General features: G+C 37.7%; 1 long non-coding RNA gene across 1 annotated transcript in view; it reads right to left on the bottom strand.

Annotated features, from left to right (window-relative positions):
- Positions 1-560: 560 nt before the first annotated feature.
- Positions 561-21,694, bottom strand: part of LOC130369608 (uncharacterized) — a 147,156-nt gene continuing 126,022 nt past the window's right edge. The window contains exons 2-4 of the long non-coding RNA XR_008892835.1: positions 12,606-12,641; positions 12,118-12,276; positions 561-2,408 (exon numbers count right to left, since the gene is read on the bottom strand). This is a non-coding gene — a long non-coding RNA (uncharacterized LOC130369608). The remainder of the gene's footprint in view (positions 2,409-12,117; positions 12,277-12,605; positions 12,642-21,694) is intronic.

Genomic DNA, 21,694 nt, shown 5'->3' with positions numbered 1-21,694 from the left:
TTCTTCTGAATCCTTTGCATCCGGCTGGTTGCCTGACCTGGGCATGTTCATGTGGTAGAGGGTGAGCTGGATACAGAACTTTGTTCACAAAAGACCTCATTCCTAGTCATAGATTTACTGGAATTACCCTTTATTGTTCATACAGAATCAAGAACAAGAGTACAGATTATATTTATACCATGTCCAGAGAATATGCCATAAATGTTTGACAGGTGGGAGCAGTGGCTTATGCCAAAAATTTTCAAGGGGAAGTTTAAAAAATAAATAATAATTCAGCCACACCATGACCACATATCTTACTTTTACTTAACCACGTGATGTGTTACTTATTCATGTCACCACATGACATGTCACTTATTTACACAAAATGGAAAAAATTCTACCTTTTCTTTAAATATGTGTACATGGACAACCACTTTCCTATAGACCTACATACAAGGTATGTTTTTCTGAAAAAAAAAAAAAAAAGCATGATAATATACTGAGTGAACATAGCCTAAGGGTTCAAATTATCAAGTATCCAGGCCACAAAAGGATTAAAAGATAAAGAACAAACTGAAACCAAGCATTATGAAATAAATATGTATTTTAATCAAAGTTTTATAAAATGTCAGTTTACCGTGCAGTATGACGAATTAAATAAGACATAACATTGCAGATTTTAAACATTGTGTTTTACTGTTGTTCACCTGGCATAAAAATACTGACAGTTTCATATATAATAAATATTAAATAATACATTAAAATAAGAATAATAAATTAATAATTTTAAAAATAAATAAATAGCAATATTGATATTTAAGATACATTTTTGTCATCACACCATGTAAACAAAAATACATTCTTATCAAATATAATATTAAAAAATACATCATATAAAAATATAAACACAGTTGTAAATTAAAATAAAAGTGGTAAATCTGTAAATTACATATTGGTTTTCACATGTTGTTACTTCAATAGTACTATGCCTTTTAATATAATTTGTTGCATAGTTGAAGTATATAAATAAGGGTGGACATTAAATAAATAATCAACATATTGGTTTATTGTTGTTGAAATCAATACCTGAATTCTCAGTGTTGACTGAACAGCCAATTGGTTACTTTCATATTAAAGGGGTACTCCGGTGTGAAGACATCTTATCCCCTGGGGACCCCTTTCTTGCACGCAGCACCCTGTTATAATCAGTCCCCGGAGCGTGTTCGCTCCGGGTCTGATTACTGGCGCTCACGGGGGCCGAAGCAATGTGACATCACGGCCCCGCCCCATGTGATGTCACGCTCCATCCCCTCAATGCAAGCCTATTGGAGGGGGTGTGATAGCGAACATGCTCCGGGGACTGATTATAACAGGGTGCTGCATGCAAGATCACGGGGTTCCCCAGCGGCGGGACCCCCGCAATCAGGCATCTTATCCCCTATCCTTTGCATAGGGGATAAGATGTCTTAGCGCCGGAGTACCCCTTTAAGGATTGAATGAGTTTCATAGGTCAGCTTAAAAGCTTTCAATGCACTTTGTACAATAAAGATGATAGGAATTTCAGCTTTATGCAAAAATTACTTTGTAGAACTAATGTAATGTCAATACAAAAATGTAGAACAAAAATGTCAACAACATTATAAATATTTTTTTTTAAACTAAAAAAAAGCACCCCCGCTTCTGTTAGTAGCTATTACTTTTGAGGACAATTCATGTATTTTATATTCAGACTTTTATTTGAAACTTCAATTTCCCAGCAGGGTTTCTAAGTTTGATGCTGAGGCAGTCAGATTTTGGGTGATCTCCAGTCTGGGGTTCATTCAAAAAGGCTTTGTTTTCAACAGATAAACCCTGTCTATGCACATTTTAAATCTACAAATATAATACTGACACAACAGAATGAATGTTTCACTATGAAACATAAACTTCTAAGATTTTTTAAAAATCGAATAACAAGTAAAGTTTCCACAGAGTAAAAGGAAATGTGATGGAAGTACAAAAGTGAGGTATTATATCAACATAGAGGCCCTGATTTTTTTTTTTAACTCACAGAGACAAAAACTATGGGTGAGATTTAGCAAAATCTGTACAAAGGAAAAGTGTTGTCCTTAGCAACTGGATTGTTTTTTTTATTTTAAAAATGGCCTCTGAAAAATAAAAGAAGCAATCTGATTGGTTGCTATGGAAAACTGATCGGTGTTTCCTCTGCACAGGTTTTGCTACCACTCATCATGAGTTTTGATAACTCTGTGCCACGGTATAGAATTTTAACTAGATATATGTTCAACCAATAATGCAATTTCACAGACTCTAGGCATTCTTCATTTTCTTGAACCTTTGAAACATCTTTTATTATGGATGGTCTGGATAACATTATATAAATCTTTTTGTGATGTCATGGGATCCTTGCACTCATACTTGCATTCCTAGGTTGATAATAAGAAACAAGAATTAATGAAAAGAAGAAGAAACATTTTAAACATGAGAAATAATCTATTGATCTTTCTACAGTTAGATTTTAAGGATTCCTCATAGCATTTAAAGGGTTACTCCGATGGAAAACTTTTTTTTTTTAATCAACTGGTGCCAGAAAGTTAAACAGATTTTTTAATAGATTACTTCTATAAAAAAAAATCTTATTAATTCCAGTACTTTCTGCTGACATCTCTGTCCATTTTAAGAACTGTCCAGAGTAGGAGAAAATCCCCATAGCAAACATATGCTGCTCTGGTCAGTTACTAAAATGGACAGAGATGTCAGCAGAGAGCACTGTGCTCGTGATGTCAGCAGAGAGCACTATGTTCCAAAAAGAAAAGAATTTACTATGTAGTATTCAGCAGCTAATAAGTACTGGAAGGATTAAGATTTTTTAATAGAAGTCATTTACAAATCTGTTTAACTTTCTGGCACCAGTTGATTTAAAAAAAAAAAAAAAAGTTTTCCACCGGAGTACCCCTTTAATTTACTAAATCTTCAGTTGAAAGTCAAAGAAACAGAGATGCACTGATAAGTTGTTAATACTGTTAATTTCAAGTTCCTATTTCAGAAAAGTACAATAACAGCAAAAAGAAAGTATATCAAAGGTGTCCTTATTACTATGATAATCTGTGAAGTAAAATTTAAGGCGCCAACCATAAACGATTATTACTGGGACAATTTTTATTTTATTTTTTTACTTTTTTTTTAAACTCTTTTATTTCATAGTTTGAGCCATAAAAGGGATTGTTTTTAGTTAGACCAATTTGACGTGGTAAGGGTATTCTTTATTTTACCCCAAAATGTACTGTGAAACAAAAAGGTAAAAATTCAATTTTTCTATTTAATTTTAGGGTGTTTCGTTTTTACACTGGGCACTTTATAGTAAAATTGACATGTTTTATTTATTCCTCAGGTCAGTACTATTACAATAATAATGGTATGTCCAATTTATATAGTTTTTGTTATGCTTTATTATTTTAACCTATTTTGGGCACAGGGCATACAGGTACACCCTTGCCAGTTGGGACTTAAGGTACCTGGGAGCCTTTATGTCCTGGTGCATTGAAAGACTTTGAAGCGAGCGCAGGAGCTGTACTAACTTTAGACCAGTGAGTTTCGAGGAATTAAAAAAATGTAAAAAAAAAAAAAAAAAAAGAATAAAAAAGGCTACAAAATTATATACCTCCCCTAATAAAAAATATACCGTAATCATCCCTAGTTTCCTATTTTACCAAAAATATTTGAAAAAATTTACATATGTGTTATTGCCGCCTGCGCAATTTTATAAACTATTAAAATATAATGTGATATTTAAATATAGTGTGATCCCACACAGTCAATGGTGTAAGTGTAAAAAAAAAAAATATAAAATGCCAAAAATGCAGATTTCTGGTTACATCGTACATCAGAAAACAAATTATAAAAATTGATCAAAAAGTCCCATAAAAACAATAATGGTACAGGAAAAAAACCTGCAGATTCTGGCACTAAAAATGAGCCCACATACAGCCCCATATACAGAAAAATAAAAAAAAAAGTTATAGGGATAAGAATAAGAAAATTTTAGCATACTAATTTTGTTAAATAATGTTTGACTTTTTGTTAAAACAGTACAATAATAGAAAAACTATATACATTGGGTATCGTTTTAATCGCACTAACCTACAGAATAAAGAGAATATATAACTTTTACCATTAACTGCACTGTGCAAAAGGAAGCGCCCCCCCCCAAAAAAAAAAAAGTTGCACAATTTCTTTTCAATTTCCCCACACAAATATTTTTTTTTTTTTGTTTTGCCGTACATTTTATCATTAGAAAGTACAACTGGTCACACAAAAAACAAGCTCTCACAGTGGTCTGTAGATGGGAAAATATGGCATGGCTATTGGAAGACAAGGAGAAAAAACTGAAAGTGCAAAAATGAAAATTGGCGGTGTCCTTAAAGAGGCACTTTCATTGTTGAAAACGTTTGATGTATTGCAGGACTCAAAATTGTAAATGCACCCAAATTGCACCCAAAATTAAAGCTCAAACTAGCCGCCACTAGGGGTCACCTGTCTTTTAGCCAGACAGACTAGTCTAGATTTTGCAACATACTCGATACCAGCCGTAAAGTTTACCGGTATCCAGTATAGGCAATCCCTGCAGTATGAGATAGAATGTAAGCACACAGGGAGCGCACACACATAAGCAGTCACTAACGCCCCCCCCCCCCCCCCCCCCCCCCACTGCCTCCGTACACACAACAAGGTTAGTTTGCAGAGCATTGAGAGGCCTTACCTCAATCCTAAATATGCCGGCGTCTGCAATCCTAAATATGCAGATGTGCGCATTCCTACATATGCAGGCATGCAGGAGGCTGCTGCAGGCGGGCGCAATCCAAAATATGGCCGGCGTTAAGGCACTATGCCTGCGGGTCCAGCGAGCACTGCAAAATCCTGCAGCAGCCTCAACTCCTAACTGGCCCTCTCATATGTCTCCTTACCCTGCCATGTAGCGGCTCTGGAGGATCGTCACTGCTGTCACTGCTCCTGCTTCTGCTGTGGCTGTGGCCCCGGCTGGGTCTGTAAGTGATTCAGCTATCCTCCCAGCCAGGGCCTCTGCACATGGGGCTATGTGTACTGCAGAACATTGCACCATAGTGTCTTCCACAGATTCAAGAGTGCAATAATGCTCTGCAGTCTGCACATACCCCCACTTGTATTAGAATGTACATACGCACAAATGAGGGGGGGGGGGGGGGTATGTGCAGACTGCAGAGCATTGCACCCTAGGGTCTTCTACAGACACTGGGATGCAATGCTCTGCAATCTGCACATACCCCCTATGTGTATAGCAGTGTGTGTATGTACATTCCTATACAGGTGGGGGTATGTGCAGAGGGTGCAATGGGTGCAATGCTCTGCACATACCCCCACCTGTATAGGAATGTGCAATACACATAGGGGGTATGTGCAGATTGCAGAGCATTGCATCCCAGTGTCTGTAGAAGATCCTAGGGTGCAATGCTCTGCAGTCTGCACATACATACCTCCCCCCCATGTGTATAATAGTATGTGCGTATGTACATTCCTATACAGGTGTGGTTATGTTTAAAGCATTGCACCCTAGTCTGTTCTACAGACAAGGGTGCAATGCTCTGCACATACCCCCACCTGTATAGGAATATACACACACACTGTTATACACATGGGGGGTATGTACAGACTGCAGAGCATTGCACCTTAGGGTATTCTACAGACTAGGGTGCAATGCTCTGCAGTCTGCACATACCCTATGAGAGCTATAACAAAAAGTAAGAAGTGTAAAAAAAAAAAAAAAGTAACCCCTTCCCTAAATAAAAAAAATGTATGCACAAATGTACTACAGACAAGGATGCAATGCTCTGCAGTATAGCAGTGTGTGTATGTACATTCCTATACAGGTGGGGGGGGGGGGGGGTATGTGCAGACTGCAGAGCATTGCACCCCAGTGTCTGTAGAAGACCCTAGGGTGCAATGCTCTGAAGTCTGCCCATACCCTCATGTGTATAAGTGAGTGTGCGTATGTACATTCCTATACAGGTGGGGGTATGTGCAGAGCCTTGCACCCTAAGGTATTCTACAGACTAGGGTGCAATGCTCTGCACATTCCCCCACCTGTATAGGAATGTACATACGCACACACTGTTATACACATATGGGGTATGTGCAGACTGCAGAGCATTGCACCCTAGGGTATTCTATAGACTAGGGTTCAATGCTCTGCAGGCTGCACATACCCTATGAGATATATAACAAAAAGTAAAAAGTGTAAAAAAAAAAATTTTAATTAATTAACCCCTTCCCTAAATAAAAAATGTAATCCTGCCCACTACCACATGTGCGTACATTCCTATCCACTCCCACTAACATTTATCCCATAAAAAAAAACCTTTGGCTGCAAAACCCCTTCCACACTATCCCCCAGCTTTCCCCAATCTCCTGAATGTGCCAGGAGCTTGGGAAAGCTCAACTGCACATCAACTGCATGGCTGCCATTGACCGGATTATTATATGATTTCTGATTTTTCCCAGTGCATAAAGTAATATAGCTATAAGCAGATATGCCATTCAGGAGCATGGAAAAGCTATGTCAGATATTCTCACCTAGCTTTTCTATGCTCCAGAATTGCATTTCTGCTTATAGCTATATTACTTTATGAGCAGGCAAATTTCAGAAAGCATGCAATAATCCCTAGAATGGCCTCCATGTGGTTGCTGAACTAAGCATATGTGCTATTCAGGAGCCTAGAAAAGCAGTGTGAGACCATCAGATCTTGTAAGGCCAGGTTCACAATGCGGAATCTCCATCCAGACTAAATCCGGTCGGAGACTCTGAGTGCATGCAGTACTGAGTGAATAAGTCTGCGCTAGGACCACGGAGACATCTCGGTCCCCATAGCTTCACTAGGAAAAGATAAAACAGATAGAAAAATGTATTCAGAAAAATGCTGTACTTTTTATCTAAAAAATCCTTGCACTAATTTTATAAAGAGCTATTCTTATATTTATACATTTTATCCTGTTATGAACTCGCCATAATGTTTTAGGAATACTGCAGGCAAGCTCCAAGCATCTTCCTCTACGTAACATGTACAGCATGAAACCAGAGAGGAAAGGGTTACAGAGTAGAGTGCGGTGATTGGCTGACAGCTCAGGCTCGAGTCATCACTGTGAGGGAGACAGACTGACACGCCCCCTCCAGCCTGCACAATGAAAAAGTAACTCACCAGCAGATAAATGCTAATATCTTATATAGGTCCGAGACACATAAAAATTATATCCACATGATCAGCATTGGGTCCTGAGTAACATAGCATTTAATTAAAAAAAATAATTTTTTGCACTATGACAGGTACGCTTTAAGGCCAAAATGGGCTGTGTCCTTAAGGTGGTAATAAGTAAAAACGTTAAAAAAATGCTTTGAACTTTATATTATATTCTTTCTAGGATGTGACATTAATTAATTCACAGTAAGAGTGATATCAAATATCACCCTATATTCTAAAGAACACAATGGGCAGCCTAGAAATTCACAGAAGGGATACACAATATTAAAACTTAACTTTTACTGTTACTGATTTTCTGAAGTGAGGTTCCCCTTTATCAGTAACAGTAAAAGTTAAGTTTTAAAGGGGTACTCTTCCTAGGAAAATTGTATAAGCAATCATTTAATTGCTTGAACAGATTTGATAAATCTGTGATCTATTAAGTAGGCTGTACTAGGAGATCCACCCTAAAATTGCATTGTAGGAGTATCGATTATAGGTTTGAGTTAGCACTTGTCAGACAACCTACTGAATCCTGTAATCATAATTTATCCCAGCATTTAAAGGGGTTAGGAACACGTGTCAGCTCTAGACATCAGATGGCACCTACCATGTATGGAGTGGGCTCATCTCCTGAACCCAATTCATACACTCCCTTTACTTTACTTAGGACAGGCAGGAAATGGTTGATTGTTGAACACACAAAAATAAACTTTTTTCATCTTTCTCAGTTTTTTTTTCATCTCTCTCTGGTCTATCTATTTGTAATTTACTGTGCCTAATAAAATCTTATCTTCCTCTGCTAAACATATATTTAGGTATAAGCTGCATATTTTAAAAAAAGAAGCATTCCACATCTTTTGACATTAGCAGAAGTGTGTACTGTAACAGACAGTGTTCTTCGTCTAATGATGACTTGCAGTTTTACTGTTTATTCAAGATATTCCCAAAAAAAATTGCTTAACCACATGAGGAACAATGTATATTTCCCTGTAACTACCAGACATCATTGAGCTTAGTTAATTAATTAATTAATTAATTTACTTTAAAAAAAAATGTTTGTTTGACTGCTATAATAGTTGCTATAATTTTTGCTGTTATTTTGGTGAAATTTTACCATGCAGGTTAACAGGGTCTATCTGAGCTTAGTATTTGCCACCTTTATGGAGAGTCTGATTGTCTTTCACAGTTAGACTCTGCTCTGCAGTTTAAAAACATCATTGCAGGAACCCTTGTAAATCAGTCTGACAGTTAAAGGTGCTATCTGGTCAGCAAACAGTTAAGTGTCTGCTGCTCAAACCACATAGAAAGACCCAATCTCACTAGCACTGGTTTCAGTTTCATGTCTACCATACAAAAATCTGCATGTGTTTAAAGGGGTACTCCACTGGAAAACTTTTGTTTAAAAATCAACTAGTGCCAGAAAGTTAAACAGATTTGTAAATTACGGTACTTCTATTTAAAAATATTAATCCTTCCATTACTTATCAGCTGCTGTATACTCCACAGGAATTTCTTTTCTTTTTGAATTTATTTTCTGTCTGACCACAGTGCTCTCTGCTGACACCTTTGTCCATTTTAGAAACTGTCCAGAGCAGGATAGGTTTGCTATGGGGATTTGCTTGTACTCTGGACAGTTCCTGACATGGACAGAGGTGTCAACAGAGAGCACTGTGGTCAGACAGAAAGGAAATTCAAAAAGAAAAGAACTTCCTGGGGAGCATAAAGCAGCTGATAAGTACTGGAAGGATTAAGATTTTTAAATAGAAGTAATTTACAAATCTGTTTAACTTTCTGTCACCGGCTGATTTAAAAAAAATTTTTTTCCAGTGGATTACCCCTTTAACCCCTTAACGACCACGGACGTAAATGTACGTCCTGGTTTGGCGGGACTTCCCGCACCAGGACGTACATTTACGTCCTGTGTGTGACCGCGAGCATCGTAAGGGTGCTCGCCTCATACACGGCAGGTTCCGGCTGCTAGCAGCAGCCGGGGACCCGCCCGTAATGGCCGACATCTGCGATCGCGCGGATGTCCGCCATTAACCCCTCCGATGCCGTGATCAATACAGATCACGGCATCTGCGGCATTGCGGCACTTTGATTGGATGATCGGATCGCCCGCAGCGCTGCCGCGGGGATCCAATAGTCCAGCATGACAGCCGGAGGTCCCCTTACCTAGCTCCGGCCGTCTCCCGGGGTCTTTTTTTTAATAAACATACTTGGTATTGCCGCGTGTGTAAATGTCCGAACTATCAAAATATAATGTTAATGATCCCGTACGGTGAATGGCATAAATGTAAAAAATTTTAAAAGTCCACAAATGCTGCTTTTATGTCACATTTTATTTAAAAAAATGTATAAAAATGTATCTAAAAGTTTTATATAAGCAAATGTGGTATCTAAAAAAAATACAGATGACGGCGCAAAAAATGAGCCCTCATACTGCCCTATATACTGAAAAATGAAAAAGTTATAGGTGGTCAAAATAGGACGATTTTAGATTACTGATTTTGTACAAAAAGTTTTAGATTTTTTTTAAGCGGTACAAAAATATAAAAGTATCTAGCCATGGGTATCATTTTATTTATATTGACCCACAGAATAAAGAACACATGTCATTTTTACCGTAAAGTGTACAGTGTGAAAACAAAACCCTCCAAAATGTGCCAAATTTTGGTTTTCATTTAAATTTCCTATGTAAAAAATATTTTTTTGGGGTTCGCCGTACATTTTATGGTAAAATGAGAGGTTTCATTACAAAGTACAATTGGTTACGCAAAAAAACAAGCCCTTATATGTGTCTGTACATGGAAATATAAAGGAGTAATGGATTTTAGAAGGCGAGGAGGAAAAAACAAAAACGCAAAAATAAAATTGGCATTATATGCATTATAATTAACATGAACATTTAGGATCATTCTGTTAGTCTTGAATGTGTTTTGACTGGTTATTCCATCATTAACAAGGTAACCCCCCTATTACTCTAAAGTATGCCCTTAAAATGTTCCATTACCAGTTGTATTACTGAATGATGCCTCTGTAATGTAGTTTGCATATGTGATTTACATAATCTTAGGTATTACCACATTACTATTCTATTTCACAGTAAACTCTAAGTCAGCTCATTTTAATCTTATTATTTATCTATAAACTCGTGCATCAATACTTTCATAAGAAATTACCATGTTAACAGTATCAGTAATTTCAACTACACTAGAAAACGCTAAATACTATGTATTACAACTAACATCACGAAAACTTCATCTTGGATAACTCCGAATATCTTTTGTGTGGCACAGCTTCCTAATGATTCAACAGTGTTTTCAGTTACAACAAATAGGTCATGTGATCTTATTCATGAATGGCAAGTATACTAATCAAGTTTTGTATTAAACATTATCATTGAAGAAAAATAATTACTATTATTATAAAATCATTTAACCCCTTAATGGCCAAGCCCATTTTCACCTTAAGGACCAGGCCAATTTTATTTTTGCGTTTTCCTTTTTTCCTCCTCGCCTTCTAAAATCCATAACTCTTTTATATTTCCATCTACAGACCCATATAAGGGCTTGTTTTTTGCGTGACCAATTTTACTTTGTAATGAAACTTCTCATTTTACCATAAAATGTACGGCAAATCCCCAAAAAATTTAAATGAAAACCACAACTTTGCACATTTTGGAGGGTTTCGTTTTTACACTGTACAATTTATGGTAAAAATGACATGTGTTCTTTATTATGTGGGTAAATACGATTAAAATGATACCCATGGCTAGATACTTTTATATTTTTGTACCGCTTAAAAAAAATCTTAAACTTTTTGTACAAAATCAGTAATCTAAAATTGTCCTATTTTGACCACCTATAACTTTTTCATTTTTCTGTATATAGGGCGGTATGAGGGCTCATTTTTTGCGCCGTCATCTGTACTTTTTATTAATACCTCATTTGCATATATAAAACTTTTTGAAAATTTCTTATTAATTTTTTTGGGGGGAATAAAATGTGACAAAAAAGCTGCATTTTTGGACTTTTGTTTTTTTAATTTTTTACGTTTACGCTGTTCACCATACAGGATCATTAACATTATATTTTGATAGATCGGACATTTACGCACGCAGCGATACCAAATATGTTTATAAAAAAATTACGCTTTTTAGGGGTAAAATGGGAAAAACTGACAATTTTCATTTTTATTGGGGGATGGGATTTTTCACTTTTTTTTTACTTTTTATTTTTACATTTGTCAACTTTTTTTTTTTTTACACTTTTTATGTCCCCCATAGGGGACTATCTATAGCAATCATTTGATTGCCAATACTGTTCAGTGCTATGCATAGGACATAGCACTGACCAGTATTATCGGCTATCTCCTGCTATGGTCTGTTCGATCTCAGACCAGAGAAGGAGATGCCGGGAGACGGACTGAGGCAGGTGAGGGGACCTCCGTCCGCCATTACAGATGATCGGATCACCGCGGCGGCACTGCGGGCGATCCGATCATCTATTTTAATGTGCGCACTGCCGCAGATGCTGTGATCTGTATTGATCACGGCATCTGAGGGGTTAATGGCGGACATCCGTGTGATTGCGGATGTCGGCCATTACCGGCGGGTCCCCGGCTGCTATCAGCATGATGCTCGCGGTCATACACAGGACGTAAATGTAAGTCCTGGTGCGTGAAGTACCACCAAGCCAGGACGTACATTTACGTCCGTGGTCGTTAAGGGGTTAAACATTATATAAATTGATGTCATATTTACAAATGTCATCTGATTCTGTCTTCTGTGTGCTTGAGTGTCAATGCATGTGAAAATATGCAGAAGCTATTATTATTATGGATTTGACAGAAAAAAACATACCTGTTTGCCCAGCGCCCTGGTTTGTTTTTTGGATTTGCCTGATTTCATGAGTTGATCTATCAGCACTTGAAGATTATTTTTCATCATGACAACTTCAGTAGAGTTCTGGTTTTGGAAATCCTCTTGTATGTTCTGTAGCTGTTCAACGGCACAGGGGCACTGGTTGAAATAGACCAAAATTTCTTTATATAATAAATGTTAAACGTACTTGCAGAAAATCACTTATATACTAAGGAGCTGTAGTCACAGGCACATTTCTAGGATGAAAGTGTTGTAATCTGTGTTTCACAGACTTTTTTTTTCCCCATTGCTGGTGTGACAGATAGCATCAGCATTTCCTGTTTATTAGTAACTCTGATTTGTTACTTCATGCCCCTGGATATACACTAGCTCACAAAAGCAGAATATTTATTTACAAGAAATAATTATAAATCAAGGTGGCTCTTAAATTAGCCACTTGCAAATATGTAGTATGTAAAAAGACTTACCACCACAGATTTTTTCTTTAAAACATTAAAACAGTTCTAAAAACAGAAAATAATGATGTCAGTATAGTAAAAATATAATGTAACATTTAGTGCTGTAGCGTCTAAAACTACTATATTTTTTGGCAAAAGGGACTTATAAAGCCTGATAACTGTACTTACCAATCTAGACGACTTTTGGGTAAGATACTCTTTGAAGTGATCTTTGAATTCATCCATTATATTTGTAACAAACCCTCTTACATCATAGACAGAGATGTACAAAAAGCAGCATAAGAAAAGCAAATAACTGATCTTCATTTTGGATAATGTAGAGGGTTTAACCTTGGATGCAATATTTCTGGCAACATTTTTCATCTATATATATACAGATAAATATTCTGTTAAGCTTTATGTGGGTGGTGGAAATAACTTATCATGAACACAGGAGGAGCTAGTGGTAAAGTAATGAACTTAAATTGAAATAGAAAGTAAATTCAAAATTCCACACTTAAGACATTACATATTTTTGTCAGAAAATACAAAGATTACGCTCATCTTGCTAAGTGACCCAGTTTTTTTTTAAGTTTTTTTTTCCCAAGGTATCCATTTCATACTCAACTGCATTACATAAGCTAGTAAGCTCCAACCATAAACAGAACATTTACCACAAAACGTCAGAAATCTTTTGATCAGGTGTACTGACTAACTTTTTAGATTTACTGGGGTATGTACAAGATTTTGTCAGAGTGAGAGACATCTTTCCCTTCTACCAAAATATGTTTGGACCCTTGCCACAATGTTTAATAATAAATAGTTAAAACAAAATTTAACAAAATAAAATAAACTAAATAAAGAATAAATAGTATAAACACATTGGCATATTAAATAACAAAAAAGAAATTGGGGGGTTCACACTATGTATGGATGGTATATATATATATATATATATATATATATATATCTATATCGAGGTGCGTGTGTTGCACATACCCTTCATGCCAAAAAGAATGCTATATGAATAGAGTAGGATACAGACCTCTAGATATATATATATTAATTGTAACTAGACTAGTTGTATGTAATAAAATCTATATTTATTAAATAGATGTATGTCCAAGCAGGGCCCTTGCTGAGGACTATACTAGATTATACATATAGTTGCACAAATTATAAAGTAAAATAAATAGAATAGCATAAAATGATATAAAAAAAAATTGTGATAATGGTGAAGTAAATTGGGATTAATTAAAAGCAAATACAGCCACTGGCAGTCCTGTAATATTGCTAAGCCCAATAAATAATGTTGTATCCAGTATATTGCACCTTTTATAGCCATAGATAGTTGTAGATAGTTTGTAACAAAGTTTGGTGCTCTGCACCACTCACGGCACCGCTGTGTGGATGAAGATCTCCGGGAGATGCTGTTAAATTTGCAGTAGGGACCCCGCTCCTACAGACTGGCACGGCTGTGCAACCAGCCCGATCTTGGCGTTCGCACGATGGTCTCACTGTATGCCCGTAGTTGCACAGATTTGCGTCCGGCTGATGGATGGTTGCGGTGGAGAGATTGCAGCAGTCCAGTGGTCTTATATTGCTACTGAAGAAGGGGTCACCCAGAAACGCATTTAGTTCAGATATATACCCCACAAATACAGACCCCCCCCCTTAAAGAACTGTATCCAAACTTGCAACTGCTGGAAATCCCATGTTTGAGGACTACTGCCCAGACGTGCGCTCCCTAGCGCTGGACACACGAGGACGCCGCCTGCTACCACTCACCGCTGGACTGCTGCAATCTTTCCACCGCAACTATCCATCGGCCAGACGCAAATCTGTGCAACTCCAGGCACGCAATGAGACATTCGCGAGGACGCCAACATTGGGCTGGCTGCACAGCCGTGCCAGTCTGTAGGAGCGAGGTCCGTACTACAAATGTAACAGCATCTCACGGAGATCTTCATCCACACAGCGGTTCAGTGAGTGGTGCAGAGCACCAAACTTTGTTAAAAACTATCTACAACTATATACAGCTATAAAACGTGCAATATACTGGATACAACATTATTTATTGGACTTAGCAATATTAAAGGACTGCGGGTGGCTGTATTTGCTTTTAATTAATCCCAATTTTACTTCACCATTATCACAATTTTTTCATACCATTTTTTCATATCATTTTATGCTATTCTATTTTATTTTATTTCATAATTTGCGCAACTATATGTATAATCTAGTAAAGTCCACAGCAAGGGCCCTGCTTGGATATACATCTATTTAATAAATATTGATTTTATTACATACAACTAGTCTAGTTACAATTAATATATCTGTATCCTACTCTATTCATATAACATTGGCATATTACAAACTCATAAAATACTACTTGTATAATTACATGTTTAACTGGACTATACACATACTGAAATCACTGACATTTCTCACAGTCAGTTCTCTATGTTGTATACATATATTAACATCAGTTTCTTAAGAAAACAATTAACCTATTAATAGAGGAAGAGTGGTGCAGTTTCCCAATCAGTTCTTTTATTTTTAAAGTCCTCTGAAAAATGAAACAAGCTATTTGGTTGGCTGCTATGGGCAATTGCACCACCCCTCCTCTACCCAACCTAAATAGGTTATTAATTTAAAAAGAAAATAACTTCCTGTGGAACATACAGCAGCTGATAAGTACTGGAAGGGTTAAGTCTCCCCTCAAAGTGCTATGGGGAAACAGATAGTTTTTATAGGGGTACTCCGGTGGGAAAACATTTTTATAATCAACTGGTGCAAGAACGTTAAACAGATTTGTAAATTACTTCTATTTGAAAATCTTTAAAAATCTTAACCCTTCCAGTACTCATCAGCTGCTGTATGCTCCACAGGAAGTTCTTTTGTTTTAAAATGTATTTTCTGTCTGACCACAGTGCTCTCTGCTGACACCTCTGTCTCAGGAACTGCCCAGAGCAGGTGCAAATCCCCATAGCAAACCTATCCTGCTCTTGATAGTTCCCGAGACAGTCAGAGGTGTCAACAGAGAGCTCTGTGGTCAGACAGAAAATAAATTTTAAAAGAAAATAACTTCCTGTGGAGTATAGAGCAGCTGATAAGTACTGGAAGGGTTAAGATTTTAAATAGAAGTACTTTACAAATCTGTTTAACTTTCTGGCACTAGTTGATTAAAACATTTTTTTAAACTTTAATAGTAACCTATAGACACAGTAATAGCAACTATCCTATTGTAGAAGTCAATTGAGTGACATCAACATTCTACATTATTAATACCAGTAACACTGTATATTGTGTTTCTCAAGACAAATATCCAACCCTTTATTCAATAATTTTAAAGATAAATTATTACTAAATCCTGTAGGTGTGTTTCATAACTTTATAGATTAGATAAAAAAAAATCCTGTTTACATAGTTTTAGCTGATTTCTCTTTTTCCTTAGCAACAAGCAGTGACCACATATTCTAACTATGTTATCACAGAGATTTTGATATGGTCTATTTACATATTTATATAAATATATCCTCCTTAGCCATTTCTTCTCTAGGGTAAATAGGTTTAGTTTTGACAACATTTGCTCATAACTAAGATCTTTCCTGCATCTTATTATTTTGTATATTAAATAAAGGAATTCTTAGCAATTTTGCTAATTTTGGAAGGTTTCGTTTTCACACCGTACAATTTATGGTAAAAATGATGTGTGCTCTTTATTCTGAGGGTCAATACAATTAAAATGATACCCATTATTATATACTTTTCTATTATTGTTGCGCTTAAAAAAAATCACAAACTTTTTAACCAAATTAGTACGTTTATAATCCCTTTATTTTGATGACCTCTAACTTTTTTATTTTTCCGTATAAGCGGCGGTATGGGGGCTCATTTTTTGCGCCATGATCTGTACTTTTTTTTATACCACATTTGCATATAAAAAACTTTTAATACATTTTTTATATTTTTTTTTTAATAAAATGTATTAAAAAAGCAGCAATTTTGGACTTTTTTTTTTTCGTTCACGCCGTTCACCGTACGGGATCATTAACATTTTATTTTAATAGTTTGGACATTTACGCACGCGGCGATACCAAATATGTCTATAAAATTTATTTTTTTACGCTTTTTGGGGGTAAAATAGGAAAAAACGGACATTTTACTTTTTATTGGGGGAGGGGATTTTTCACTTTTTTTTTACTTTTACTTTAACTTTTTTTTTACATTTTTTTTTACAATTGAATAGTCCCCATAGGGGACTATTCATAGCAATACCATGATTGCTAATACTGATCTGTTCTATGAATAGGACATAGAACAGATCAGTGTTTTCGGTGATCTTCTGCTCTGGTCTGCTCGATCTCAGACCAGAGCAGGAGACGCCGGGAGCCGGACGGAGGCAGGAGAGGGGACCTCCGTGCGGCGTTATCAATGATCGGATCCCCGCAGCAGCGCTGCGGGCGATCCGATTATTCATTCAAATCGTGCACTGCCGCAGATGCCGGGATCTGTATTGATCCCGGCACCTGAGGGGTTAATGGCGGACGCCCGCAAGATCGCGGGCGTCGGCCATTGCCGGCGGGTCCCTGGCTGCAATCAGCAGCCGGGATCAGCCGCGCATGACACGGGCATCGCTCCGATGCCCGCGGTTATGCACAGGACGTAAATGTACGTCCTGGTGTGTTAAGTACCACCGCACCAGGACGTACATTGACGTCCTGTGTCCTTAAGGGGTTAAATGCCGTAGAGCACTTTTTTTTACTTACAGTTTTTTTTAACAATACAAAAAAAAAAATCAAAAGCAATATAAATAGGTTATTAATATAAAAGCCCACAAAATTGTGTTTCTTTCTTTTTAATTTATCCCCCTGAATATATATTGTTTTGTTTTGCAGTATATATTTTATGGTAAAATGAAAGGTGTCATTACAACTTTGGTCCTGCAATTTGGTCCTCCAAAAAACAAGCCCTCATATGGCTCTGTAGGTAGGAAAAATAAAAATGTTATGTCTCTGAGAAAGCAAGAAGGAATACATTAAATGCAAAAAAATGACCTAATGTTTAAGCGGTTAATATTGTTTTTTTCTTTTTTTTTTTCAGACAAGAGAATCTTGCTTTTCACAGTCTGAGAGTTCTTTAGGTTCTTTTTTTGCAATGTCCAGGTGGACTTTTATGTGTCTTTTACTGAGGAGATGCTCCTTTTTGTCTACTCAACCATAAAACCCTTGACTGGTGGAGTGACCTTCTAGCGGTTTCTCCCATCTGCATACAGGGCATTTGGAACTCAGCAAGAGTGACAATTGGGTTTTTGGTGAACTCTCCTACCAAGGCCCTTCTCCTTCGGTGGGCCAGCCAGCTCTAGGAAGAGTTTGGATTGTTCCAAACTCCTTCCATTTAAGAATTACGGATGTCACAGTGCTCTTGGGAACTTCTAGTGCAGAACTTTTTTTGTACCCTTCACCACAACTGTGCCTCCTCCGCGATGTCCTGGCCAGCACCGCACCGTTCTGGACAATTGTGTTCAGAACGCCAGCTGTCTGTGCCTGTGTTTGTGACGTCACACCACGCCCCTTCCATTCATGTCTATAGGAGGGGGCGTGACAGCTGTAGTCAAGCAACATCTCTATGTCAAATCGATAATAAATACATAAATAAATAAATAGGTATTACAGTGAATTGTATGAGCAATCAATCATGACATAGTAAAGTCCCCTTGGGGGAATGAAAAAAAAGTACACACGCATAAAATAGCATTTGGTATTGGCACATCAGATAGTAAAGTTCTCTAGGGGGAATAAACATTTTTTTTTTTTATCCCGCCCACAAAAAAACATTTGGTATTTCCACATGAGGAAATTAACAATATAAACAAAAACATGCCAAGTCCAGAATTGTATTTTTTATCAGATCACATTCCAAATTAAAGGACAAAAGAGTGATCAAGAAGTCTCTATGCCAAAATGGTACTAATACAAAACTACAAATTATGGCACAAAAAAACACAGCTGCACAGCTACGTATGTAGAAAAATAAAAAAGCTTTATGGGTCAGAATATGGTGAGTCAAAGCATTTTTTTAATGTTTTTATTTTTTTTAAAGTATAAAAACATAAATACTATACAAATTGGGTATCCGTGTAATTATACTGACCTAAAGAATAATGATAATATCAGTTTTAATGCATGGTAAACAACATAAAACATAACCCTCAAATCTGCATTTTATGGTAAAATGAAGGGTGACAGTCATAGGCGTGCGCAGCCTATTGCATTAGGGTGTGCACCCTAAAGCACAAACTCACGCCGTGTATATGTCCGCCATTACCGGGGGGTCCCTGGCTGCGATCAACAGCCGGGACCTGCCGCACATGATCCGGGCATCGCTCCGATGCCCGTGGTTATGCTTAGGACGTAAATGTACGTCCTGGTGCGTCAAGTACCACGTCATCAGGACGTACATTTACGTCCTTCATCGTTAAGGGGTTAAATGGAACTTAATAAAAGGTATATTTTATCATATGGAAGGTCCCTATTCAAATCAGTGCATATAAGGTATGTAGGTTGGTTTTTAGCTAGCTAGGCCAGTTGGTAGCTAGGTGGATTGATAGCTAGGTAGATAGCATGTAGGCAAAGTCAGATCACAATACAGTGTCACTTCACACTTTGTATGTCTAGTTCACAAATAGAGCAACTGATAGAGTCACTTCATACAATCATAGATGCAGAGCCTCTAGTGTTATTCAAAGTGCATATATAATTAGGTGTTACTGTTTCACATTTTGTGTAAACTGCGTATTCATAAACATAAGATGCATAACTTTGCCTTGATGTCAGGACCCTTGTATAGTTGCACAAAGTCCTGTGTATTACATCGGGTCCCTATATTAGCACCAGGTAATGTATTCACTGTTCACTTTATTGCAAATGTCCCAACACTGCGCTATTGCATTAGTGCCCGTCACTGGTGGCCCGTGAAGCGATATTAGAAGAATACACGCTATAACGTGATCCCTGATTAATTAAAGCATGTAGGATCACCTATGGCAATGTGAACGGAGCCCAAATACTTGAAACCAGCTACCACTACCTAGGAAACAGCGAAGTGCAATGGCATAGTGTTATACAATCTGCAGCCAATGCATAACAAAGGAAGCTGTGTATATATGTGGATTAGGAAATGGAGTGACGGGCACTAGTGCAATAGCGCAGTGTTGGGACATTTGCAATAAAGTGAACAGTGAATACATTACCTGGTGCTAATATAGGGACCCAATGTAATACACAGGACTTTGTGCAATTATACAAGAAGGGTCCTGACATCAAGGCAAAGTTATGCATCTTATGTTTATGAATGCGCAGTTTACACACAAAAAAAACAGTAACACCTAATTATATATGCACTTTGAATAACACTAGATCAGTGGTCTTCAACCTACGGACCTCCAGATGTTGCAAAACTACAACTCCCAGCATGCCCTGACAGCCGTTGGCTGTCCGGGCATGCTAGGAGTTGTAGTTTTGCAACATCTGAAGGTCCGCAGATTGGAGACCACTGCTCTAGAGGCTCTGCATCTATGATTGTATGAAATGACTCTATCAGTTGCTCTATTTGTGAACTAAACATACGAAGGACATTAACTCACATATAATTGGACTGCAAAATAAAGAGCAGTAATAAAAATTCATAGAAGTAACTGCATAATAGCATGTCTATGTGAAAAGGGTCCAGTAGAGCAGTGTTTCCCAACCAGGGTGCCTCCAGGTGTTGCAAAACTACAACTCCCAGCATGCCGGGACAGCCAAAGGCTGTCCGGGCATGCTGGGAGTTGTAGTTTTGCAACATCTGGAGGCACCCTGGTTGGGAAAAACTGCAGTAGAGTAAGTGTGAAGTAACACTGTGTATTGTGACTAAAAGCCCCCCCCCCCCCCCCCCCCCGGGTCACCACCCCACACGATTCCCCATCCCAAAGTACCAAAGAAAATAACAAAAAAAACTCACCTAGTCCCACGCAGCGATCTCCAGAAGAGCCGGGCCGCGTTCTCTCTTCTCCACAGTGCAGGCGCTGATGATTGACGTCATCAGCGCCTGCGTCTGGGAAGGGGTCACGGCCTTCTCTGAACTGTGTGCGCACACAGTTCAGAAGCTCCGGCCGTGAGTGAACAGCTATAAATGCCTCCCTGGGTTAAATAGACCCAGGGAGCATATAATGCAGGATATTCTGCAGGCAGAACTGGGGAGGATTACCCCATGATCTGTCCCCCTGCATGATTTTCTGGGGGGATGTGTCCCCCTAATTCCTACACTCCCTGGATATCCCGAATTTGACGGGAGCCCCGGCTTGATTAGGGTGTGCCCAGGCACACCCGGCACACCCCGTGCGCACGCCTATGGTGACAGTACAAAGTGCAACAACTGATTCTGCCACAGATAGACCATATTACATAAGCGCTCTTAAAAGGCGAAGAGGAAAAAACAACAACAAAAAATTGTCTACTCCCTAGGGGGTTAATATTATGGCAAGTTGGTATAAACATACACATTTGCCCTGATTTACTAAGAGTGGAGTGTAGTTTTCTTTGTGGGTTTTAATTTTCTACAATTTATTTGCTAAGGTTTCCCTACATTTTGCACTTTTCTCTACATTTTGCTTTTTTTTTTACACATGCTCTGATCTGTATTTTTTTTGTGTTTTTGTGAAAATGTCAGGGAAATGCACACTTTTTGGGTGTTCTCAGTTAATTGGAGATTTAGTTGGGTTTTTTCAATTCTGGTGAAAATTCTGGTGCACATCCCGACAAAATATGTCAGGTTTGCAATAGTTAATCCGGGCCAGTATGGTAATATTCAAAGACTTGTGTTATAAGGGCTCTTTTTTATTTTTTTGTGCCTCAAAGAGTATTAACTGCTCCTCATTTTCAGAAGTGTGTTTGGTCTTTTGAAAATCTGGGGCCAATAGCACATCATTTAATACCAGGTATACTATTTAATAATTTAATACCAGAAATACTATTTAATACCAGGTATTATCTGAGACACTTTTGTGCACCAGAAAGTTGTGCATAATCTTTTAGAATAGGGTGTTAATGGAATAAAAATCCTAGCCATGCCCCTTG

This window comes from Hyla sarda, chromosome 4 (assembly GCF_029499605.1).
Source record: "Hyla sarda isolate aHylSar1 chromosome 4, aHylSar1.hap1, whole genome shotgun sequence".
NCBI lineage: Eukaryota > Metazoa > Chordata > Amphibia > Anura > Hylidae > Hyla > Hyla sarda.
The sequence above is the reverse complement of the archived record's forward strand: the minus strand, read 5'-3'. Positions and strand labels throughout refer to the sequence as shown.